At 40.1% G+C, this 27168-nt stretch overlaps 1 protein-coding gene across 1 annotated transcript in view; it reads left to right on the forward strand.

Moving 5' to 3' along the window:
* The window catches only part of Oct-TyrR (Octopamine-Tyramine receptor), a 160597-nt gene that overhangs the window by 116559 nt on the left and 16870 nt on the right, over nucleotides 1-27168 (forward strand). The gene's annotated exons all lie outside the window — the stretch shown is intronic.

Consider the following 27168-nt stretch of genomic DNA (forward strand, 5'->3'; position numbering starts at 1 on the left):
AATTAATTACTATTATGACATGAAAACATTAAGAATCGATGGATTTATCAAGCGGTTCCAATTCGACGGAGCAAGGTGAGCCTGCTGACTCGGCCACTACCCAGCGAAAATTATTGTAATACTGAAAACGATCAATTCAACTCAGTGAAGAAGTCATGAAAAATAAAATTTATTGACTATCGCCTAATGGAGGCACCAGCTGCAGGCAAAAATATACTATATCCGGGGTACCGAAAATTTTCCAAAACCTAAAAGTGTAAATGAAGGTACTAGTACTAAGTAATAGGTTCCTTTTGATTTTTCATTTTTGAGGTTTCCAACGCATTGTCTTATCGATCAAATTATATAAATTATGTTAATAGCCCAGTTAAATTGTTGATTGGTCATTAGTTAGTGAAGTTCTGTAGTCCAAAATGAAACAAGCGGCTGCGACTTCCACTCTCTTTTCAACGTCTGAAAACTACTCCATGTTTTGAAGATACCTTCACTACCTTTATCCGTATTTTTCGATGTAAGATGGTTTATAGCTATTGCATTCTAGTACCTATCATTAGGAAGATAATTATTCAATTGATTCAAATTTTAGAATTTTATTGAAACTTCTATGACTTTTTCACTGAATTCGATAACAAGGTCATACACACTCACGCAGATATTCTTTAATAAGGTTGTGACAAGGTTGTGACATATACATTTAATTGCTAGCTATGCTTCTAATGACAAAGATAAATTTTTAATAAAAAATGAAAGAAAAAAATGTAACGATAACGGAGATAAGACCATTTAGCGGCGACTAATTAAAAACAACTGTCCAATTGATAGTACAAACTTTCTCATTCTCCAGCTGGTAAATTAAGAAACTAATTGAGTGAAGTATGCAGAAGCGGTGAATTAATGCTTTGTCGTAGTGTCAAGGTATTTCAAAATCATAAATGTCGATAATTGCGCAAAAGGAGGGGTTACTTCGCACTGCCACCCTTTCTCTTGTATTTCGAAAACAGTGTAACAATTTTTTGGGAACTGAAGCCCACTAAGCGATACTCATGGTGGCTATATTCGGAAGGTAAATGACATTCAGACAGACAGTATCGAAAGATAGTACCACGTATGGTAAATCAAGTTTACTGGTCCTTCACTCATAACTTCACAGAGATACAAGGTGCAGCGTAAACTGGGTACAAGTACAACATGAAATGAACCTTTATAGTTGTCGGTTGTCAGAATTGTGAAAAATTAGTAAGCCGTATAGAGTTATTCGAACCGAAAGAATGTTGTTATTTAATAAATTATTTTCATCCAGGAAACTGGGTAGATTAAACGAATGTTTTTTTTTTGAGTCTGTTCTAAGTTCTTTTTGAAAATAAATTCAGAAAAATAACAAAATCGACGCTTTATATTTTCGATTTTATCTAATTTCTCCGTCAGCAGCTGAACTCCCATGCTCATCTTTCATTTTCTACTTATCTCCGAAGGAATCCGTAGATTACAGACATTTCATTCAATGTGAAAGTAGCTCATCTTTCTAAATCTAATTTTTGTAAATTTTGTTTTTTTTTATATATATTCAGAGAAGACGAGGAAAGCTGCGCCCGCGGCCCCCTTCCGCGTTTCCACTCCGCCGCCATTTTGATGGGTGTTCATGACAAAAACTAGTTTAGGATAGCAGGTGGCTCTTTCGCAAGTTTCATCTTTGATTTACTGACGTCTCGTCCTGCAAAGTTTATACTCTGAGAAGTATACCGAGTTGTAATCGCTTTCATGCCTCCCATTGGTCGTAATTTAATGAGACTTTGATGTCAATTAATCAGAGTTCTTAATCCACAGTCTACTATAACTTAACCAAGCGTTAACCATGGGTATCTCAACCATAAGCGTGGCCCTCGGAGATAATTTGAAGTGAAGTTTAACTGTAAGCAGATCCTGACCCATAGTTAACGAAATGATACACGGGTCCTACAAGTAATCCTAGGTTCTGTTACTTTCAGTCAAAACATTTTTCAACTCCGATGCTAGGCCAATCGCTAGGCCACTCCGCCAGATCGGGAGATGGTTTGTTTCTCATGTTCTTCTTTATCTGATCATTAGAATAATATCAGAAATATGCAGCAGTAGAGATGTTTCCTGAACAACTTGATCTCTGCTTTTTTTTACATCACTTCATAGAACTCCGATGCAGTCACTCAATCTTTCAAATGAATTCTAATACATAGATAATTTCATCGTTTTTTAACTTGAATATGCAGAAGACTAATAATGCGATTAAAACAATAATGGATAACTATATTTGCAGCGTCAGTAAGTGCGTTAATCATTTTTATGAAAGTGATACTCCATTTGGTCATTTTGCAAACCCTACTAAATGTACTTTTGTAGTGTGCCTGTCACATTATAAGAGATGGTCCTTTTCGATCCTTCCACCATCATTCATTAAACCGTAAATTCGATGAAGATTGTTGCATGAATGTGAAATGTGAACACAGAACGCATTGCCATAACAGCACCTACGAATCAATTTCGATCACCTTCAAATGTGATTTCCTTTGAAAATATGCTGAATCGCAAAAAATTACAAGTGCCAGGCTTTGTATGTTCCCAACATGCAATTTCGACGATAGTCAACTTTTAATTCTTCCAATCAATTCAATTTGATGTAAATTGGTGATCCCACAAGTTATAACTCAGCTGACGCATGGAGAAATTTATGTGACATTATCGATCGGAAAGAGAATGTTGAAGATAAACATAAAAAGGTTTTGCAAAAATGATATGAAATGACCATTCAGAAGATGTGAAGGCACATACGAAGCTTACTATACTACAAGCGCTTGGGTGCACATGCTAATGAACTGCAACATGTATGGTTGCTTACATATTTAATGATGAGTTCAGCTGAGTCGGTAAAATGACGGAGAAAATGAGTATTGAAATTTCATATATAAGTGGTATATATAAGTGGTTCGAAGTGCTAAATAGAAAGTCCATCAGCCAAAGAAGTTTATCGCTGACGTAACTGGAACTGATAGGGGTGATGATAATTAAAAACAGTGTCGAAAATGATTTTCATTCTCGGAAATCATAAAGCGCATCAGAGGGGGAATTATGAATGAAGTGTAAGTATTGATTTTTTGTTTATCAACGTCTTCATGAATGGAGTACCTAAGCTTTGCCATGGTTTCCTGGTTACGAATCCTCTGAGGAAATCCCAGCTGTGAAATTCCTAGTTTGAACTAACCTTGATCCAATGGAATTATCACGATTCAAGCAAGATTTGTGATAGAAGGCTGATATGAAATACAAGCTTGTATACGATAGTTCCGATGATAGTTCAGGTGTGAGCTTTCGAGCTTCAACCTCGCAGCTTGAACCAAGCTAGGTCCAATATATGATATCCAGGTAATTCAAGCCTAGGAATTCCGAGTCCTAACAGTGCTTCACTTTATGCGAGTACCGTGGTCAGGCCAAGGGTAATTACAGAGAGCAAATACGAATGTAGTTACCAAGGAAATTTCAGTAACGTTGGAAGCTTGGACCAAGCATGGTAGAAATGAATAAGACATCATTGATAATGATAACAATAAATTAATTGCAGGTAACATAAAATAAGTGGGTATGTTCGTAAGAAGGATTGGGAGTCGTAGAGAGCTGAAGGTGGTAGTGATCAAGGAAGAGCAACTTCAGTCAATGGATAAATACATAGATAGGTTAGGGTACGCGGATGGTCGGACTCGCCTCCCAAATGCCACCAAACTCAGACTAGAGTTATTATAGCTGCGCTTGTTTTATGCGCGGATCATATGTCCAGCCCGGCCTTCGTTTCCAGTCTTAACAGATCCGTTGCATCCTTGTTCGCCACTTGATTTGCGGTAGGGAAGGCAGTTCTGCACCAGCGCAGTCTCGTCGCCGCTACAGCCGAAATATCACATATGACCACCCATCCGAGTCCATGCCGATGACTCTGCAATGTTGTTTAAATCTGCCATGTCCTGTAAGCGACCTGATCGTAGTGGCTAGACTCTTCCTGTCCATGGCCAGTAGGTATTTCGACCTTTTCTTGCTGGGGCCAGGCACGATTGCCCTGGCCTTCCTGCAGGTCTTTGTGTCTTTCCACCGCTCCGATTGTTCAGGTCGGAGCTTTTCCAATATATGGCTTATACCGATGGCATGGGGGACGCTTACTGGCGAAGACTCGTCCGCGTTTATTGCCTCCTGCTTTGCCAGCCCGTTTGCCGTTTCGTTGCCGTGGATATCCTCGTGACCTGGGAGCCAGGCAAGGGTTACCATGATTTCCCAGACCAACTTAGAGTCAGCACTGGATTTGCGGAGAGCTTTTATAGCGGCTTGACTATCTGTCCACACAAAAATGTGTGTGTTGATTATCATCCGGGACACCAGAAGCTCTGAGCACTTTTTGATTGCCAGAACTTCCGCTTGAAATATGGTGGCCATAGTCCCTAAGGACCAGCTGCACTTGTAGTTTTCCTCTGGCCCTACGTTCCTGCTCCAAAGCACGCTCTGCATTTCCTAATTTGGTACTTCCTGGTCATTCTATGTTGACTCATGTTCCAGGGATTTTTCTTGAGGATGTCAAGCTTGGCGTATGCCGCTTCCGCTTGCATCCATTCCCTCAGGCACAGGAGTCTATAAGCTGTTGATTCTGCCCTACTCACCACAAGATCATTAAGTGAAGGCAGGTCTAGGGCAATTTCTAGGGCATCCGTGGGTGTCGTTCTCATGGCCCCAGTCGCTGCCCTTAAGAAATTGCCCTGTAGGCACTTCAGCCGGTTCCGTATCTCCACACTCTTTGCCCTGGGTCACCAGACTACAGCGGCGTATATGAGCCGTGACGGCAAAACCAACTTATACACCCATAAACTGCTCTTTGGGCTAAAGCTCCGGTTTCTGCCATGGTTCTTCTACATGCCTACGTGGCGTACGTCTTGCCCATCTGTGTCTCTATGTGGAGTGGAGCTTGGCGTCCATGTTGAACACCCAGGAACCTCATTGAGGTAGCATATCCAATCTCTACACCCGTTAACCTCAGCGGCTCCGGGCTTATAACTTTGTATTCCCTGGTGAATGTCATAGCCGACGTCTTCTCAGGGTTAATTGACAGTTTCGTCCTTCTACAACAATTCACCATTGTTCTCAGAGAGTAGTTCAGTCTGTCCCTCAGCACATTGAGGAACTTGCCCCTAACGACAATGGCCACATCATCCGCGTATCCATACATCAGAAAGCCCTGTTCCCTCAGTTCTTCTAGGAGCTCGTCCACGACGAGGCACCACAACAGTGGAGATAGAACTCCGCCCTGTGGGCACCCACCCTTCGGATGACCTCCTATCTGTATGCCATTATGATCGGCCGTTAAAGACCTGCTCACCAACATGCTTCGTACCTAGTCAATTCTGGAAAGACCCTGACATGATTGTTTTTATGACCTCATCACCTGTGTGGTCAACGGCTCCCTCAATATCAAGGAAAACGCCCAGTACGTATTGCTTTGCCCCTATCTCCGCCTCAACCTTAGCCACCAGGTGGTGAAGCCTGGTCTCAGTGGACTTCCCCTTCCTGTAGGCCTACTGAACAGAAGACAACAGCCTGGCTATTAGCAGTTTACTTTTTGTCTATCTATTCATGAGCCGCTCCATTGGCTTTGAAACAAAGGAGGTTAGGCTGATGGGTCGAAAGTCTGTTGGCTTGATACAGCCGTTTCGGCCGGGCTTGGGTAGGAACACTATTTTCGATTCCTCCCAAACTCATGGTATAGTTCTCAGTGTTATGCTGGCTCTCAGAATTGTGGTAAGAGGCCCCAGGATGATATCGATTCCCCATTGTAGTAACACCGGGTAGATCCCATCCGGTCCCGGTGCTTTCAGTGGTTCAAAGGATTTAATGGCGCATTCTACTCCCTGTGGGTACACGATTTTGGCTGCTAGAGCCCAATCCTGTGGTTCATATCGGCTTCCAGTTTTCTTTCCGACCTCTTTTGGGCTTTCCGTGCCTGTAAAACCAGGAACGTGCTCCTCAAGCAGGAGTCGAGGAGATTCCTCCGAGGTCCAGGTATAGCTGCCATCTGGCTTCATTAAACAGCCTAGGTTCGCGCCACCCCAGTACTTCAACCAGCGTGGAGGCATCGGACAGGTTCTTGACCCCACTGTTGAACCTCTTCCAGCTTTCTCTCCTGGCTTCCACCAGGGCTTTGTTGTATTTCTTCTGGAGTAATTTACGCTCCTCCATGGCCCCCCTCCTGCGTAGGTTGCTGCAAGAGTCTTTCACTTTGTTCCACGCCCTCCGTACCTGGTCCCTCAGGTTAGATAGGGTTGCGTTTCACCAGTTCACCTGTTTGGTTTCTTTGATTACACAGGCGCGCATTACACAGTTGTTTTCAAAAGAGCTTCTGCTCGCTTCTCCGCAAGCTTCGGCCATATATTCCAGTCGCTCCTTGTTCTCGAACCTGCTGAGTACGTCCTAGATTCTCAGTAGAAGCTGTACTCTGCCTAGTCCTTTTTTTCGGATTTCTCTTCCGAATAGAATCCACTCTCCCACTCAGCTTGAGGCGTATTTGACCATGGTCAAAGCCCGAAGGTTCTTTAGAGACTCTCCAGTCTTTAACCAAGTCCACCTGCTCTGCATATGATGATATCCAGTACCTGCCTGCTACAGTCTGTGAAGGTCGGCTCGCCAGATAGTATGATTTCGCATCGCAACCAAGCAGGAGTTCTGTTCCCTCGAGCTTCACTCTGACCATCAGTGCCTCCACCTCAGGTGTTGGAGGGGGGGTCCATTGGAGTCATAAGGTAGGTAAGCTGATCCTACCATATATTCTAACGTTTCATTCTCACGTATTTGGGCTTTCAACTTGGATATGGCTAAGTCCCCTTGCTGAGCGGCGGTATGAAAGCAGCTACCATCCCTTTGATGAGGATGCATGCCTTTATTCTGTGTTCCCTGGCGGCCGCGCCCACCGGTTTTTCCGGAAGAGAGGCCATCACCCTGATCAGTTTTGGGAGCGCTTCCTTATCCATGAGAACAAGGGAGACCCCTTCCCATGAGGTGACTGTGACCCCTGCGCCCCTGAGCCAGTCCTTCGACTGAGCATCCATGCATGTCACACCCTGGTCAAATCAGTGGCCCTCAAAGCCCGGGACTGGACCGCTCTGGTTCCGTGCGAACCCCGTCCTGGATGAGTCCAGCCTGTGCTCCCGTCAGTGTCGAATCCCGGTAGGCAGCTGACACTATGACTACCCTGTCACCACCCTTTATCGGTTCCCTGAACGAGGTTGCTCCAAGGCCTTCCCTCATCCTTCATCAATTTCTTGGACGGTCTGGACGCCTCCGGGGATGTAGTGCCCGAGGACCTGGGACTGCGATGGTGTCTTAGAGTGCCCAATGAGCGTTTTAATCCCTTGTTTACTCGTGTGGTTGCCGTTGGCCATGCTCCGACAAGCACTGGCGGGATGCGGGCACGGATACTTCCGGATACCCGTCCCCACTCCCAATGGCGGCTTTCTTTCCTTGGCCGCTCTTCTATCCGCCACCCGGGGACGCACCAGGTTGGCACTCAACCCTACCCATCGTCTCTTTACGAGCACGTCAGGGTCCAGGGCCAAGGAGTTCATATACACAATTAAAAATTAGAAGGTATCAGTACGCGTTAGCTAGTAGTAAGGCGTGGGTTTTCTGCAATTACGGTCATGCATTTGACTCTCTGTTACAGCAGTCATTTTTTATGTTAGATAATGAGGTTTTTTCAACGATTAATTCATCAGAGATGCGTAAATATGGTTAGAATTGACTTATATTAATGATAACGAAGTCAATTATTCTTATTTTTCCATTGTTTTCAGTAACCATTTCCAGATAAATTAAAAGATTGATTAACCATTGGATCCCAAGCTTAGATCGAGTTCGAATGTTCGTACTTGAACCAACCTGGAACAAGCAGGGATTCCAAGTTTGAGCCTAGTTAAGTCTTGATCCGAACTGTTGACTCAACCGGGATCAATGGTCCATTCTCATTTGTATACTTTTGGATGGTCCTGCCGACGCCATGTGCGGAATTTTAATTGCGCTATCTTTTCATCTCCCTTGAAGAAATATTCTAACATATCCACGTTGTATCTTAACGGGAAAGCGTGCCGGTAGAGCAGTTTTGTTCGCAATTTCGTGCAAGATATCATCTTGAAAGGAAACGGAACAATTTAACATCGAGTTGAAAATTCATATTGTATACGTCACCGAGTGCCGACGCTAATAGTCAAACCCTCAAATCATCCCACCTCCTATTTCTCATTACTTTTCTTGTCCATATGAGAAATCCGGTTGTTAAATGTGTAAGTTCATTATTTTATCCACTCAAAGTTTTAGGTAGTTTGAATTTTCATAGTTTCTTAAAAACATCTGCTAACTGATCTCTACAACACATTAATTTTACTTCAATGGTGTTTAATACAGTTTCATATACTTTTAAATGTAATGAACTTTGACGGCGCTTATAGGTCTCAATTTAGTCCATCCACTTATCTCTGCACCGAAAGTTACTGCTTTTTTGTTGCGCCACAAAACCATATCCGGATAGGGAGCAAAAATTAGTTTTAATAAGTTGTAGATTGACATTTCTTGACACACCTCAATCGTCATCGACTCAATCATCGCTACTTATTCAGACTGCTATGTCGACAGTGTCACAGAGCATTTCTGCCGCAGCAGTAGATTTTCACCAACTCCCAATCCTCACTTACCGGATGCCCCTGATATTTGATCTGTTTGTTCTTGCTAAATATAACAGACTTCTTACCACGTTTTTGCGTTGGCATTTCATTTCTTCGTCACTAATACTACACAATCCATCGTCAGTATCAGACTCTCAATTTCGGCTCGTCTTTGGGTACCTGAACACGCGACATTGTAGTTCTTTGAGGATGGAAGTCTTCAAAGCCATATGTTGTCAGATACCTACTAATATATTATTTCTCCTGATTCACTTTGAAACATCATTAAAATATTCGAAAATTGTTCACGGTCGCTCACTATGGTCATATCGAGTTTTGATATACTATTGATAACTCGATTTTGAGGGAAAAAAGTCCACTTGGCGTGGGCAGATATATTGTAACTTACTCTTATTAAACACTTTCCATTGCAAGACAATAAAGTGTGGGAAATTCGATCTATAATTGTGATTAGCCGAAATACCATCCTAATAAACTCCGCCTCACACGGTCGCATTTGATAAAATCTATCTCGAACTTGATCAGCGGATTGATAAGTGGATCTCATCATTGCCCAAAATAATTGGGTACTTATATGAGTATAGCACCCTGCATTGGGCTTAAGCAATGGAGTATCCAGGATTCTCAGATGACTCAATTTGATTCTGAAAGTACGCAATTGTACATGATTTTTATTTCCTAGAGTATGTATACAAAAAGCCAGACGTGAAAGTGGCTTTTTTTAGTTGAAAATCGAGTTACCAATAGCGTTAGCAATAAGATTATCAAGCCTCGTTAATAAGTAAGGTTATTAAACTAGGTGCTGGACTTATTTTTCCCACGCATTTATCCCACCACCACCCCGAACTTGACCGTAACACACTAATCTCGCTCTCAGGCCCCCATTTTTTCATGTAACCATCTCAACATCAACCTTTATTGTTTTATCGTTAAAAATTGGAATGGAAAAAAATTAATCAGCTTATTCTTAATTTTATCTTCGCCATTTAATAAAATCGACAACAATTAATAAGTAAATAATGGCAATGAAAGATTACATTGAATACATCGCGAAAACATGGCAATATTTATCACAAATTGAATTCCATGATAATTGAGGAGAATGAAAATTGAGATAAACCCAGCCTGCTACTGGCTGTATACATGGCGACGACAATGCGATAAAAAATCTCCAAAAATTAGCCGCTTGTTATGCAGTCTGTCAGTGAAAACAGTATAGAGTCAAAATTACGGAACAGGTACGCACTTCAATCCAATTTATGCTTCTCAGTTATGTACCAATTTAATTTCCATACCTTACTGACTGACTCTGCGCTTACTGTAAGAGATTTTAACAATAACTCTAATTAGAATTCTGATTGACGTATTTTATATGGAGTATCTGATGCCCAATTTTTTACCTTCCACGCGATTTGCATAGCAACGGTAAACAGATTTCCAGAATTTCACACCATGACGGTCACTTAGATACATTGAGATCAACAAATTTTAGTCAAAGAAATTGAATAACCACATTCCCGAAAAATTGTACTTCTTGACGATCCACACCGGTTTTGAGTTTACTGAATTGAACCTCAGAAGATAATTTGTGTTAGTTAAAAAAAAAATACAAATCTCAGTTAAAAAATTATGAAAAATTTGTTTGAGAAAATTGCACTCTAATAACTCTGACTTATCTAAAGTGTACATAGCTCTTAATGATGAGTCTCTCATTTTAGAATGAAACAAATCGCTTCAACCAGTGACGCTGACATTACTCGGAGTAATGTGTAAATTATCGCAGTAGTAGGATGACTCCCGACTACCTGAAGGTTGTCGGGCCCTGACATAGACCAGATGTGGGCAACATCTCCAGCTCCCGACCTCCATTAGGCAAAATTGTACCAAGCCATAAAATTTATGACTGCACTCCCTTCGGGCCCCTGCGTGTAAGCAAGAATAGTGAGGATATTCGGCCGAAAGTCGGCGGTGGGAAAAGTAAAATGGAAACATTTTCCATTTTTCTAATGGAAATATTTTTTCAATTATTGGTTTTTTTTTGTTATGCTTTTGATTGATCATTAGTTGGTCTTAACCGACTTTTTAAACAAAAATCGTACCTTCCATAGATTTCTTGAAAAGGAAATATTGTTTGGAAAACAATTATTAAATATTGTCATGTGGTTAATAGACCTGACTTGACATGCTTTTTGAAATTTTTCATTTCTATATTTCCCCCTCTCGATGCCATATTAAAATGCACAAACTTCTCACGATCAAAAACATTATCAGCGTCCTTTAATCTTTAATTGGCAATGAAATTCTTCGTTCTCAAGTTTCCAAGCATCTCACTTTCATTTTCACTGGTGAATGTTGAATCTAAACCGTCATCTTTTAATTCTATTTTTTTAATCAAAAAGAAAATGTCCATAGACATGCATAAAAATTCAAAGCATTTTACCTTCGAATTTCAATCACGTGCATGCGCCATCTCCCAATGTTACCGCCAACACACTTTATAATTGGAACCTTAATAATTTTATGGCTCAGACCCCTGCCTGGGGTCGTCCACCTCCGACAGAGATGATGCACTTATTTAAAAAATTCAATAGCTATTCAGTATTATCGTTTATTGTAGTATAACGTATCCCATGCAAATTATGGGAAGCTGTAAAATTAAAAAGAAAAACTCCACTGACAAATAATTTATAAATGATTCTTATTGTTCATTATATTGCTTTGAAGACAATTGATATGCTTTGTAAAAAAAACTGAAATTTTTTTATAAATGAGAAAAAAATTGAGAAAAAATGTTACCAAGTGGACGTGTTTTCCTTTCAAATCTTCCGAAAAATATGTCAAATAAAAAAGAAATCAAATAAAAAAATACGCCAAGCACGTCATTTACTAACCTTATTTACTAACGAGACTTGATACTGCAAGTGAATAAATCCAGTAACAAACATGAATAGACAAGTCACTAGTCGACTGACTTTGGACCGAAGCCACTATTGATAACTCGATTTTCTATGAAAAAAAGTCTACTTGGCGCGTCCGGCTTTTTGTACACATATTCTAGAAAATTAAAATCATGTACAATTGCATAATTTAAAAATCAATTTGAGTCAAATGAGACTCCTGAATACTCTAGTGCTGGAGCTCAATGCAGGATCCCATAGTCATATGAGTATCCAATTGGGTTGGGTTGAGTAATGTTGAGATCCACTGATCGATTCGCTGATCAAGTTCGAGAGAGTTTTTATCAAAGGATACAGTATGAGAAAAATAATCACAATTATAGCTCTAATTTTCGACACTGAGTTGCCTTTCAATGATAAGTGTTTCATGAGAGTAATTTACGACATATCTGAGCGCGCCAAGTGGACTCTTTTCATTGAAAGTCGTGTTATCAATGGCGGCTTTCCCATTCATGTGTGTTACTGGATTTATTCACTCGCAGAATCAAGTCTCGTTAGTAAGTAAGGTTAGTAATCTTCGTGCTTGGTGTACTTTTTTATTCAATTTTTTCTTCAATTCATGATATTTTTCCGAAGATCGGGACATGATAAAAACGCCCACTTGGTAACATTTTAGCACAAATTTTTCCTGATTTTTTTGAAGATTTCTATAATGTAACTAAGGACGGATTTCGCGAAAAATTCTCATGTTACGAAAAAAAAAAATTGTCAGCCTAGAAGTGAAACTTCATGGATCTCGACTGACACTTGACATAAAAATACTCACCCTAGCCAGCAGTTTTATGAGATAGAAATATTTCCCCGATAACAGAAGCCACTATCCATTATTCTGGAATTTTTAAGGGTGTTAGGTTAATAAAAAAAGATAGTTAATGGTTTCGCCTTCATTTATAAAATATCTATTCACTCACTTCCATACTTTCATGTTCAAGAAAAGATACAATTGGTTTGTGGTATGAAAAATATGAAGTGAAAACTCGTGATTGTAAATTATTTGAATATCGTGAGAAAGTTCTATCTATTCTCGTGCCTGATCTTGTCGTTGAGTCTTTGGAATTATTGAGTTACCTACCGTGCTTCCCCCCCCCCACCAATGACACTTATTGCTTATTTCGTCGGAGCTGACGGACGTCCACGCATGTTACCCCTCTCTCGTTTTTTCCTACTCCGAATCTGTCGTGTTCTCGTTTCTCTCCCATATCTCCTTCCATCCGACTGCTCCATCACACGCACCATCCCCTTCCTGTTCGTGCCGCTTTCTCGTTTCATTCGATATTGGAATTACAGCCCAACGAGCGCAAAGAAGTTTCACTTAAATATTCCGAAACATTTGGGGAGTAATTGTGTTCTGTATATTATACGTGACAGGGTAAAACATCAACTTGACCAATGTGCTGTCGCGTATCTTGATCACGAACAAGTATTTATAAACTAGAGTCCAGAATGTAGTGCCGACATAGTCATGAGATTTAATAAGATTTCGCTTTATGTATATGCTAAATATAGTAAAATGAGAAAAGTCGAACATGAAAACCAGAAACAAGGATGAGAAAGGAACGAGGAACTTCAGACGAAAGAGTGAACGATAAAGGAAAATCAATACAATAAGTCGACATTCATTACAGTATTCTTTCTCCCTCTCATCATTTTTTCTACATGTTACTCGGAATCCACAAACAAGTCTTTGCAGCATTAATAGGAAAGAAGGCAGAAGAAAGCCTATTTTTGTCAATAATGCAATTATCTAACGTAAAGAAATCGATGTCATCCACTTAAGACACATCACGGTGGGCTTCAATACATTTTTGTTCTCATCAGGAGTCTTTGAACATTTTCTATGTGGTTCGAACAAACCAAATTTAAATTAAGTGAGATTTTATATAAAGAGGTGGGAAATACAAATAGATCAGTTCGACCTAAGGGAAGTGAACAATATTTCTCTTTAGTTTTTCTCAATTTTCTCCGCTGCTCCGACACTGGCATTATCCGCAGTCTCCTTTTTTATTGTTTTTTGGGAGGTTTTCGCTTTTTTTGGAATTTAGCTACTTTTTCCTCTGTTATTGACCTGCCCATTTAGACTCTGCTCTTGACCATATCTGCTTCTCAGTTCGCTACTGCTGCTGTATATTTCCTGGATTTTGCTGTATTTTTGCTTTCTCCTCATTTCTCCTTGCACTTGTCGCTGAGCATTATCGACAGGAAGATCGCCACTCTCGAAGCAACACTTATTTTGCAAATGACTCCAGAAGCCTTCATAGGCGGTATTTCGAAGTAGCCTACAGAGGAAATCAATCAGCTCGGTGTGACGGCACTCGACTCCAAGTGGATCATGCTGGAGACATACTGGGCGAAGCTGGAGGCAGCTCATGAGAAGATCGTAGGACATATGTTCGAAAACTTGACTTCTCCGGGTTGTTTTAAGAACCAGACTTTCAACAATGCTTTCACGAACTTTGCGTGCGCTCGAATTGCTCTCCTCAATCGATCAATGGCTGATAACAGCGCCAAGGTCAATCAGTGGTTTGCCTCTCGTCTGTCTCAGCAGTTAGCGCAGAAATCTCAGCTCTCACATAGTGTACTCACTCGACATCTGACGCTGACGCTGGCTACACTTGCTCGCACTGCAAAACAGCCGATCATCGCCTCTTGCAGTGAGTTCAAGACTCTATGGCCCATCGCAAGAAAGGAGGTCATGAATGAGTTCTACCTGTGCTAGAACACCTTAGGTAAGCACAGCATCAGCGTCTGCCAAGAATGTCGCACGTGCAGGAGGTTCCAGGAGAAGCATCCCACTCTTCTCCACCTTGATCGTTTTCGTCGACCAGTCCAGACTCGACCTGTTCCACATTTCTTCCCACTAGTTGATTGGTCTCACTCACGTTCGGAGCGGCCTGCTTGGCTGTCGTCCGATACCCTACTCATCTTCCGCTGGGCTCTTTGGGCCAGCGTTCGATGGTGCTTCCTACTTTTAGTGACTTTCGCAGTAGTATTCACTATTAACGAGAAAATCTCTTTATAGGGGAAGATATGTTGACGATATTTGTGGAGGTGCAGATACGCATAACTGAATCGTCGAAATAGCTTTAGGCGCTCGCAATCTCTCTGCTATCTGTAGGATGTCTTTGGCAAAATAGCACAGTAATGGCTCAGCTCTTCTCAAATGGGTCGATGTTGATTGCACCTCTAATAACAGGCGTATCTAGGAGGAGTCCAAGACCAGAATGCTGGGATTATCTTGGCAACCTAATTCAGACAACTTTGACTTCTCAAGTAAAGTATCGTAGAATTCGTCAGTCTCCAAGCAAATTATTCTTCTCAGAAGTTGCGCAACTCTATGATCCTCTTGGATTTCTCTCTCTTATGGTCATCAGAAGAAAGATGCTACTGCAGAACATTTGGATGGAGAAGCTTGGTTGGGAAGATGAAGTTTCGCCTTCAGCTGAATAGTACATTGTTGAAATAGTCTTCGTCGGGATGTCACCTCGTTGTCCAACATATCCATACCCAGATGGGGTGGTTTGCTCCAGAACTCCGTTCTAGAGATATATGAATTCTCAGAGGGCTCTTACTTCGAGCTGTCAGCCGTTGTTTATCTCAAGGTCTTCAATAGTAACGAAGAGCTTTGTATCTCATTGATCTGCTTGAAAACTAAAGTTACTTCTCTCTAACGTTTGACCATTCTACGGCTTGAGCTCTCAGCTGCCGTTCCTCTTGCTAAACTCGTTAGGTACGTCAAAGACCAACTCGACTTCGCCAATGTGCCGACGTATTTATGGACCAACTCTTCAGTTTCCCTCACATGCATCAGCTGTCACTCTTCCAGATGGAAAAAGTCTGTTAGAAATCGTGTCCAACTGATCCAGGAATTAACGGATGCTCACTGGAAGTTCATTACGGGCAAAGAGAACCCAGCTGTGGGTTCCACATCGCGTGGGTTAACCACAGCTTAAGTCGCATCGCATGAACTCTGGTGGCAGCGTCCACCATGGCTGAAGAAGAGCTCATTTCATTGACTATCTCTGAGACTCTCATCAGCTCATCTGAAAGAGAAACCTCGTGTAGTGCTCAGCCTTAAAGTCCCGCGCTCAGAGATCTGGGATTTAGTCAATCGCTATTCCTCGCTCAACAGTTTGCCCCGGATTACTGCTCACTGCCAACGTTTTATTGCTCGTCTCAGAAAAACTCCAGGATCTTCGTTAAAGACAGCTCTCAACCCTGGTGACATTGAACAAACTCTTCTGGATCAAGGCTAGTCAGTCAGCGCATTTCTCATCTAAATTAATGAGACGGTCTTACTGGATTATTGGTGGAAGAGCGCCAGTAAGATCATTCATTTTAAAGTGAATTCCATGCATAAGATCGCGAGGAATAAAAGCTCAGCAGCTTACGGGTTAGCTCCCAGTTGCTCGTCTCTCACTTGGCGGTACATTTCTCAAGACAGGGATTGATTATTCCGGTCCAGTATCACTCCACTCGTGGAAAGGACATGGCCGCAAATGTTATGAAGGATGGCTAGCAATTTTCGTTTGTATGGCTATGTCCGCGGTTCATCTTGAAGTCGTCTCAGTTCAGAAATAGCGGAACATATTTTCTCGGAGCCGACAAACAATTAAAAAAGCCCTTCTCAATGGCGTTCAAGGAATCGGACCAGCTTGCTAATCTCTTGCTCGATGGAAGTACGAAGTGGTCTTTCAACCCGCCAGGTGCGCCTCACAATTGGACAATTGGAGAAGACCTACTTACATTCGAGGAATGATGATGGGGGTGATGTCAATGGCTGGCCAACTGGTGGGTGCATGTTGCCCTTTACCAGTGAAAGACGTCGCGGGACTTCTTTCCAGGGGTACCATTGGCACTGAACGTGAACCCTTCGAATTCAAAGTGGTTGACATTTGGCATCGTGGTTGGACGAGGTAGTTACTGGGGATCGGCCTTCGCGGAAGAATTAGGGGCCGGGGAAATACCGGAGACCGGAGACCGGAGACCGGAGACCGGAGACTCGACTCAGTGGATGAATTCTGATAGTTTGGTCAGCTCGAAGAAGTTTATGACCCCGCAAACATTGTAAACTATCAGCACGACAGGTGAGAATAGAACGGGGCCAGTGAAACTATTTGTTGGTGGTCTTATAGAGCAGAGGTATTGGCAGACTCAAGGCTCGTGAACTCCAACTTATAGATTTCACTTGTTCAGTGGTAGGACAGAAGTGATGATTAACTTGTCAGCAGCACTTACCACAGAGGAGTCTTTTAAGTGTGAAGTGCAAGAATTTCAGCCATCGAAAAAGTGGTTGCTGATGCTCGTTTTTAATTATCTACTCCAGATGAAGAGTCCCCACTGGATTTTCAATACTTGGAAATAACGGGCATCCTTCTTGATTTAAATCACCATCCTATGGTCTCCATCGATGGTGCAATTCCTAGAGAGGTCACTTCAAAACACTATTACTCAAAGAAAGTCGCGCTTAGCCGGCTGGTTCCAAAACTCCGGAGTCGAATGACTTTGACTTGGACTTCGTCCCGACTGAAGATGTCCAATTTGGTGGACATATCTGTGGTTACTGACAAATAATATTCCAATTCCCTTCACCTGGGGCACATGTATTCTATGAAGAACACTAACATTGGTAATTAGATTTTTTTAATTGTCATTGCTTCTCTTTCATAATGCAACGATACAGTGTTGAAAATTCCCTGACGAAGTGCGTCATCTTCTGTACTTGGGACACGTGTATTCCGTGGAGACCGCTAATATTAGTTGTTCGAACGTTCTTCAATTGTCGTTGGTTCCGTTGCTTTCACGAGGCCCCCACTTCGGTTCTTCTATGTTTTATTATACGGTCATAGTATTGAAAATTCCTTTATTAATTGCGGCATTCGTAATACTCCTATCATGGATAAATGCAACTGTGTGATTAGTTCAGGCCTGTCTGCATCGGATGGTGATTTCTGAGATGTCTAGATCTCTGGGGATGGTGTGGGAATGCATGAGATGAGATTGAATTTTCGGGAAGCTTTGAGCGGGTCCAAGTAGCTTTCCGAAATTCCTTTTGACACATTTTTGACTCCTCAAGACTTCTCAGAAGATTTACAAAGTGGCGTAGTCGAGGGGGATATGGTGCTCGTGTTGAAGTAGAAGAATAACTCTTTTCGTTGAGATTTATTACTTTGGTGTGACTTATCTGCTTTGTCACGCTACGTGCCAAAACATTGATTTTTCTTCCATTGGTATCTGATTCAAATGAGACCGTTTCAGCTGTCGCATCACGATGTCGTCAGGAGTATTGTCTTTGTCATTTTACGATTTCCTGGCAAGTGCGTCTGCATTTATATTTGTGATTTCGAGTTTGTATACGATCTTGTATTAATATTCTTCTAGTGTTATTCTCCACCGTAGTCAGTGTGTTGTGGGGTGTTTCACCTTGTGCAGCCATACTAGCCGTCTATGATCCGTTTTAAATGTAAATTCGTGTGCATACAGGCATGGCCAAATAGTGTATATAAAAATATAGAAATAATAAAATAGTGTACTGCGAAGAAGATGGTTAATAGCTTTATTTCTATTGTAAAATTGGTTATATCAGCTACGTCTAAAATTTGTGAGGCGCCTCAGATGAGCAAGTTTTTTTCGATGGTTCCTTGGCATAGTAGCGCCGCTTTGCTTAGTTGAAAGCATCTACTGTTACGGTAAATGGTTCATAAAAATCTAGATATTGTAGAATCGACTCGACTATTAGGCGTTTCCGAAGCGTCTCCAAAACTTCTTGGTGTTTACTCCGCTATTCAAACGGTACGTCTTTTTTCAGTAAGTGAGTGAGAGTGAGCGGTCGACACTGGCTCGTTTGACACTGGGTCACTACATATTTATTAAATAAAGAGTGAATCCTTGAGGTGAGTCGACCGTAATTAGCCATGGCAATTACTCCCCGGAAAAGAGAAGATCTTATAAATCACACTTGGCGGGGCCTATTGCCTGGGACTACGTACTGATGTACACAGTGGTTATTGATTTAGGGATTAGCACATAAAGAGAAAGATACCGTTCGTTATTCCACATAAAAAGTTCAACATAAAACCGGGGATAGAGATGGGAAAACGTGTAGGAAGGAGTAGTACTAATGTTGTCTGTATCTTTTTTACTTACGGTGGTAAAAACTAATGGCTAATCATGTAAGGGAGCGGACGATCTCTTGTTCATCCGTTTTTGGAGGAGATCTGGGGGAGATACGCCTAGGGACTCTAGGGAATTTCGAGCGAGGGACAGAGAGATTGTTTTATAAGTTCCGTAATTACGGAACCTAATTAATTAACTCAGGCAATGCGAGGTTTGACATTGCTGAATTATTATTTTGATAATCTGGCATATATTGGCTTCGATTGACGAATAATTTTTAGTTGTAATGTTTTGGCTAGTGAAACGTTATTAAGTCTTACTAGACTTTGATTGATGGCCAATCAACAAATTGATTGTAGCCTGATGTTAGTCAATCAAAAGATTGGTAACATTCCCTCAGACGACGCTTCACTTGGCGTCGTTTCGTCTCATCACTCATCGTTTGCACATCACTTGAAGCAGTTACGTTTTTGTGGAATTTGTATTGAGGCATCACCGATAATTAAATTTCTGTGGAAAAGCCTACTATTTGGTTTTTAGGACGATTTTCTTGTTGGGAAGCTATATCGTAGATTCGAACTGATTGGTTGAACATCAGTAAGCGATTGGACACTTCCGGAAATAATTTTGTGATTAACTGACCAATTTTTCATCAACGATTGCCTGAGTTAATATTATCAGGATGCTTGTTGTCCATTGCTATATTGTCAAGTACTACGGGGGGGTTATGGCCATGGCCGTGAAAAGTTGTGTTTATCATTTTTTTTTAGTGATATTTTCTGAAAATAATTGATCTTAGATACTTATAAATTAATGGAAACTACAATTATATCATCTGCATCGATGCTTGAGCAATTTTTGGGTGTGAGGTTCCCTTGAAGGGTAACGAATTTAATATGAATTTAGAGATCCAAAATAATGGCAATTTCTTGTCTTTGTACTGGTTCTATTAATACCACTTTTTCGATTCTATTCAGTTTCGGAAAATATTCGATCCTTTTTGCTCGGATTATTTACTATTCCTGACTTGATCATCTCTCATTTTTCGTTCAAGAATTTGATTTTGTGACTTGATCTTTAATTCAATATTGACTGATTCATTTATAGGGCGAATATCTAACTTTAAGGATTGTATTAAATTGACTGTTTAATATTATTTAAAAAATTGATTAGGAATTTGATGATATCACATTAGTAAATCATATTGTATCATTTTGTATTTCAGACCCGAGAATATTATATTTGTCGGAAATCACGTAATAAATAAATAGGGTTAATAATTGGAGTTAGTAATTTGTTTATTCAGTTAACCCGATCATTTTAGAGTTATCGATTGGAACAGGATTTTGAACCTAGTCGCCTCCGGGATTGATACTGAGCTGCCGGTTACTCTTCCAGTCATTGATTTTGTTTAAATCAGTTTTTGTGCATTGTGATTACAATACGTACTGGCGCCTGACTTAATTTATCTTCTTTTAGTTTGGTCGTCTTGCATTTTGCTTTCTTTCCGCAAGAAGGCGAAACTCGTCACGCTTGATATGTTTAACAACGTACTTAGACGGGATGTTTCTGCAGGGAGTACCCTCACCCTGGTGTCTCTTCCTTTGTTTCTAGGTACGCAGAAGTTTTTGAGAAAACGATGGGACGATTTCATTGACGACCATCCTGTCTATATCAATGAATAAAGATTACTGCTAATTATAGCATTCATTGCAAGCAATGATAAAAGGGTCAGATGCGATGATTCTCACGTATTCTGTTGAACATTGTTTTTTATTCGTTGCTCGAAGCGACAACAACAAATAATATTTCACTCAGCGGTTGGCTGGTTTTAACTATATTTGATTAGAATAAATTGACATGAATAGAAAACTGACCATTTATCGAGATACGCGTATCGGCCATGTATACGTTTTAGACGCGAAAGACCACCGAGAGCTACCAAGTGTCTATACTAGACAACTTCCCCTTCCATTACCTCCAATCCATTGTTTTTAGTTAATAAATTTATATGATCATTTAGATGAAAACTGGCCTTAGTTACTGCATTATATAAATCGCGTATCAGCTTTCTACTGATACAATTGTCGTTTTAATTATTGAATATTAATGAAGATATGCACATACTAACGAGCTATGATGCACATTTCTCGCGTTTTCTTCTATCTCCATCAACTAACGAGTTACACTTGAGCCACTGAGTTGGCAGCGCGACTCGAATTCTCATTTATAGTGTTCAGTGATTGGAAACAGTATAGTGTAATACCAGAGATTATAGAGGAGATGGCTGAAGCCTATGGCGAAGGTTCAGTCGAAAGGTTTCATAGGGGCGGCTACGATACTATAACAGAAGACCTACCTGTAAGTCAAATCGGTCGCGAGCCCGAAAGTGTCGATAATTCAAGAAGACCGATGATGTCTGGAAATTAACGAAGACATACGACATAATGCGGAGTGGGGGTATGATGGAGAAACCACCGATTGGAAACAAAATAGTATATTATGCAACACGTGCGTAATATATTTTTTTACTCGTGGGAGGTTTGTAACACGAGCCGAAGGCGAGTTTTATAATCCCACGAGTCGAAAAATATATTACGCACGCGTTTCATACAAAATTTTATGTCATTGCGCCCGGAACCCGCGATTTAACCGAGCGAAGCGAGGTTAGAATCGCGTGATTACGGGCACCGATGGCATAAAATGATTCGAAATCTCCTTACCAGCTTGTCAAAAATCGCTCGGAAAATTCATACTGAAACAATTCAGAATGGCCTGAAATGTCGAGATTTATAGATCCCCCAGAACGAATTATTTTCACCGGCTCCACTTTTGGTTATAAGTTCAATTTTTGGTGAACAAATGCAAAAAATTGTTGAACAACTACGGGCAAAATTTTCTAGTAAATGTATACTGAAACGATTGACAATCATCTGAAACCTCAAGATTTCTTGATCCATCGGAACTTTTTTTTTTATCGACGGTTCTAATTTTATTGACAAATTCCAAAAATTGTTAAACAAATAAAACTATTCTCTCACAAATGTATATTCAAACGGTAGAGAATCGTCTGAAGCATGGACATTTCTTGGTCCGTCGGAACCTTTTTTTAACGGTTCTGTTTTTGTTAACAGATTTCAAAATTATTGAACAAATGCGGGAACAAGTTTCTAGAAAATTTATGCTCAACCGATTGACAATTGTGTTAACCGTCGAGATTTAGTGGTTCCTGACAAGCTTTTATTTTCATCAGTTCTATTTCAGTTGACAAATTCGGAATATGTTTAATAATTTTTGAATTGGTTAACAAGAATTGATTCGTTGAAAAAAAAGGGTTCCGACAGACCAATAAATTTCGACATTTCAGGTGATTCTCAATCGTTTGAGTATACATTTGCCCAAAGATTTTTTGACAATTTGGTAAAGAAATTTTGAATTTATGACCGTGAAACAGTGTTGCCAGGTTAGGGTATTTCTCCCTAGATTTAGGGTTATTCTGGTCCATTTAGGGTGAGAATAGGGAGAAAATATTTTTAGGGTTTTTTTTAGGGATTTTTCAAATTTTCGATGTAAAAAAAAATATATTTAGAATTAAAGGAAAATGAATGTAACTTCATTATAAACCATGTAGAAACAAGAATATAATATATAGGATAGAAAATATATACAGGACTAGGAAGCAAATGTATCTTTGGAACACTATGTGGTGCCATGAACTCTCATCCTTTTTCATCTATGTAGATTCCAATTCGTCAACCGATAATGTGTTCATCACAACGACATCCTCTTCTCCCACCATATTGTAGATTGTTTCTGAATTGAAACGTTTGAGCATCGCTGCTGTTGGCTCAAATTTGAGCATTCAGGATCCAAAGTGCACCGGACATACAAAATCGTTTCGACCATGCCAGTAGACATTCGATTCCGAAGCCTGTCCTTGATGATGTTGACAATTGAAAAAGCCCGTTCAACTGCAGAATTAGAGAATTGTAAACTCAACAGTCCAAGTACAAGCTTCGAGATATTTCCAAATTTCTTATTTCCTCCAACATCAGTGATCTCGTTTACCTCTGCCCAGAAGGACTCAGTACTCGATTTGTCAATAATTTCTGCTCTATGCACCAGACTCCATTCTTTGATAGTTAATTCAATGTCAGTGCATAATCTGTGCTTGAATCTCGAAGCAATGGTTGTGATATCCGGCTTCACTTGCGACGAAGACGATTGCGGCGAGAACGTTGTCATTCGCTCAAGATGTCAAAGTTTTCCGGAATTCTTTTTTGGATTTGCGAAACGAGAAAAATCAGAAAATCGTTACAACGTTTTTTCATTTCAGTTGCAGATTGAGGATTGATTTTTGAAATTGACGCATTAAATTCATGTCTAAAATTAATACATATATCTGTCGACATGTAAAATTGCTTAAAATCCAATTGAGCCAGGCCGTACTTCGGAACCTTTGCTAATTGCGAGGAGCAAATAATCATTTGCAGTATGGAGTAGACGGCATCATTCAAATCTTGGAAAAGTTTCACTGGATCTGCTAAAGAAGATTGGAACAGTCTATTCAATCCAATGATATCTTTCAATGTTGAGCTCAGGAATTGCAGATAAATCTTATTTTCGAGTGTGGAATACATTTCGCATAATTGAAAAGCTACATAACATCGTTCATTATTCGATTAGGTCATTTTGAAGTGTAATTGCAGAGCGTCCCATTGGGTAAGTATGACATCTACAGCCTGGAGCCTTACCAACCATCTTGAATTCGAGAGTTTCACTATTTTTTTGGTGTTTTTCCTGCCAGTATACGGTATAGGTCGGCATATTCTATTTGTTGTTTTGTACTCATGGAGAACCAAAAATAAGTTTCCCGAACCATGAAATCCAGATACCGTGGAAATACTTTACAGGCTTCCTCAGCTGCAAGATACAAGGAGTGGCGGAGACATTTTATACCTACCAGATCAGGACTAATTGCTCGAAGGATTGTTGAGACCGAGTGATGAGCTCTAACGTTCATATTGGCCCCATCGACTCCAAGGTCAAGAAGCTTGTCGTGACTCAAACCATCTAATTTCAATTGATCCATAATTGCATTTGAAATAGCATCTGCTGTTCCTGCTTCCATCTCAATCATACGATAAAATGTCGTGATAGATCTCTTTTTCACTCGACTGAAATGACGTATCATAACACATAGCAGTTTCATACTATCGATTGTTGATTCATCGATAATAAGCGAAAAAAAGGAATCTCCGACATCAGTGAGGAGATCTTCCAAAATGCACGGTGATAAAACATTTTTAATAAGTGCAGCCCACTTCGTTGGACCCAATTTAATGTCCTGCGAAAATTCTGATTGCTTATCAAGACCTTTAATCAGAAGATAAAGATGACCAACAGCATTAATTGAGCAGTGTTCTGCCACATAAGTAACTGTTTTCAATTCAGCAATTTTCCTCTTTTGAGAAAGTGTGATCTTGGTAAAGCTATCTAAGTCCGGCAATGTATTGACAATCTGATCGGTTGTGACGGAATGTTTATGGTTCAATTTTTCTCTGTGAGCCATCAGACTCTTTTTATGAGCGACAAGGATCGTCTTACAATATATGTAGAAAGGTTTGATTGGTTCTCCATCACGCAAAGGTTTCAGCCATCCTATATTAATGAAGAAAATAGTTTTGACATAACTGATCCACTGTTTATACAGAGTGAACATTTTTGATTGTTATAACAATACTAACCTTTAAAAAGTGGATCCCGTTCCCAGCTAGCTACATATTTCAGGGCATAGGTTTTTTATTCAATTCCTTTGGCATTTTGGCAATATTAATTTCACGATCATCAAGAATTATTGCAAATAAAAAGTAAAATCACAGATAGAAAAAATTCAAGTTCTGCGACCTGACGGGTGTGGCTCTTTACTGTTTGATGGTATAGTCATCACATATGCCTCACTAACCTTGATGTAAACACCAGCGCGAATACACATTACGTGCGCACGCATATGGATATCCTTAGTATGAAAGTAGAAACACAAAAATGAAGTTGGCCCGAGTCGAAGTATCTCGAAACGCGTAGGGCTCATTCCTCATTGGTCAACTCGAACCGCCAAATTCAAATTCGGCGTACGGAGTGCGCAGTAGGTTTCGTATATATAAATATATGTACATATATATCTTTAGGCCGTTCATGGATTTTCTAGGGAGAAACGGAAATTCGCTAGGGTGAAGCCAGCGAGTTTCAGCTGCAATCGCTGGTTTCTCCATCATTATATCGTATGTCTTCGCTCATTTGCGGACATCATCGGCCTTCTTGAATTATCGCCACTTTCAGGCTTGCGCTCTGCCTTATTCGTGCTCACGGCCTCCGAAAATTAGTTGCAGTACCGCTGGAAAATTTCGCGGTTGGACTTTCAGCATTGGCGTTAGCAATCTCCCCTATAATATTTGCCTAAAAACTCTACGAAATGAATGAAAGTGATTTAACAGAGCGTGAAATTTGAATGCACTTGAAGTAAAACTGTCATTATATTGTTTTTCCAGTCAATTATAATGGTTCACTAAAAAATTTCGCTTTTCATAGAAGAAAGAAGTAATTAACTTTACAGCAGTAGTAGGTGCGGTAATAATGGATAATCCAAAAATTCATAAATTTAAAAATTCGAAAATTTAAAAATTCAAGAACTTTTTTGTATTTGATTTATACAACCTTCCCTTTCATTTCCAGCATTCTTTTAAACGAGTGAAGTTGACCAAATTGTGCAAAACACAATGCATTAAAACGTTGATCTGGCGATTCCTTTCAACATTTTTTTTTTATTATTAGTTACAGGTTGACAATTAATTCAACACGCTGAACACGCATTTTTGATTCCCATTTAACCAATTAGTCCTTCGATAACTACTAATTAAACATCCAATTGGTTCAGCAGTGGTCCCGTAGTAGATACCTCGATAGTCACTGTATCGTCGTGATTACGTTTTTTTCAGAGGATATTTCGACAGGAAGATCTTAATTATTTCTCATAGTAACTATCAAGTGTCGCAGTAACGATACCTGCAAAGATGTATTCGTGCAATGACAACTGTCGCTATACTTATTCGTAAGCCCCCTTTCTATCAATTTGTTTTCCGTTTTTCCAGTGCATAAGAAGGCTGACGCGCTAAATTTGCTTAGGAACGAATATCAAAACACGTTTATTCTGATTTGTGTTGTTCGGAGGCACGTTAGATGCATTGATCTTTCATATATTTCGATATTTGCATTTATGTCACTCGGCCTGCCTTAACCTCGTACTTTTACTGCCCTTGGGCGGTAAGTGACCACTTATCGCCTTTCTTGTTACTCACATCCCTTAGGCAATAAAAAAACCTTGTTAATCGGCCCGTATAACATAAATTGCAACACCCTCTCAATAGTATATTTTTTGGTTTTAGTAATATTAATCAAGATATGGTGACGCAATGTCTACTGTTTCCTCCATTATTAATGCTGTTCACAGAAATACACTGACACATGTGGACATTTTTAACATCATACCTCTTTTTTGTCTTTTATGGCATTCAGAAATGAAAAAACCGTATTGAGCTTCTCAATATTGGTGACTGGCACAATTCGTGTCAATAATATTAGAGCCGAGATCGCTGTTCAAATAATTTATTGGAAGCGCATCCAGAAACGAAGTACTTATTCAAATCACTTTTCAGTCTGATTCGAATCGTCTTACTTCGACTATACCATGGAGAATAGGCCTATTAAAAACAAAAGTTTGGCGGGTCTGTCGTTGTAAATTCAACCGCTAAATGCGTCGGCATCAAGTTGCAAAATTGATCTGATGCAAATCCAATTGTTGACACGGAAAAATCAACAGAATTTTAAGTAAGGGGGGCTTAACATTCTGAGGGCGGTTCAGCATGAACCGTTTAAGTCCATATCAGGTATGATGCCTCACTGGGTGGGCTTATAGAGGTTTTTGCACTTGATCAAGACCGATTTGTTCTTCCAATATGGAAATGCTAAATTACAAAACATATTGTTCTTCATCATTTGCCTCTGACCGATTAGAAGGTCACATTCACTGATCAGGAATTTAAACTGTCCAAACTCATCACTCTTCGTGGTCGAAATTTCAGCTCCACACCTCATATTATTCCGAAATATTCAGAATTATTACATCTGAGATTATAATCCTCAACGTACGGTGAAAAAAATGGGTAGATAATAGTGGAAGGATTTTGTAATTCTTAGCGAAGTGTAATTATGTGAATATCTATGGCAAGAATTTGAAGTTCGACGAAAATTTCGAGTAACTTGTACTTTATATTGTTATAAAGAATTACAGAAAAATTATGCTTCAATTT

Source organism: Fopius arisanus, unplaced genomic scaffold (genome assembly GCF_000806365.1).
Source record: "Fopius arisanus strain USDA-PBARC FA_bdor unplaced genomic scaffold, ASM80636v1 scaffold00138, whole genome shotgun sequence".
In the NCBI taxonomy this organism is placed as follows: domain Eukaryota; kingdom Metazoa; phylum Arthropoda; class Insecta; order Hymenoptera; family Braconidae; genus Fopius; species Fopius arisanus.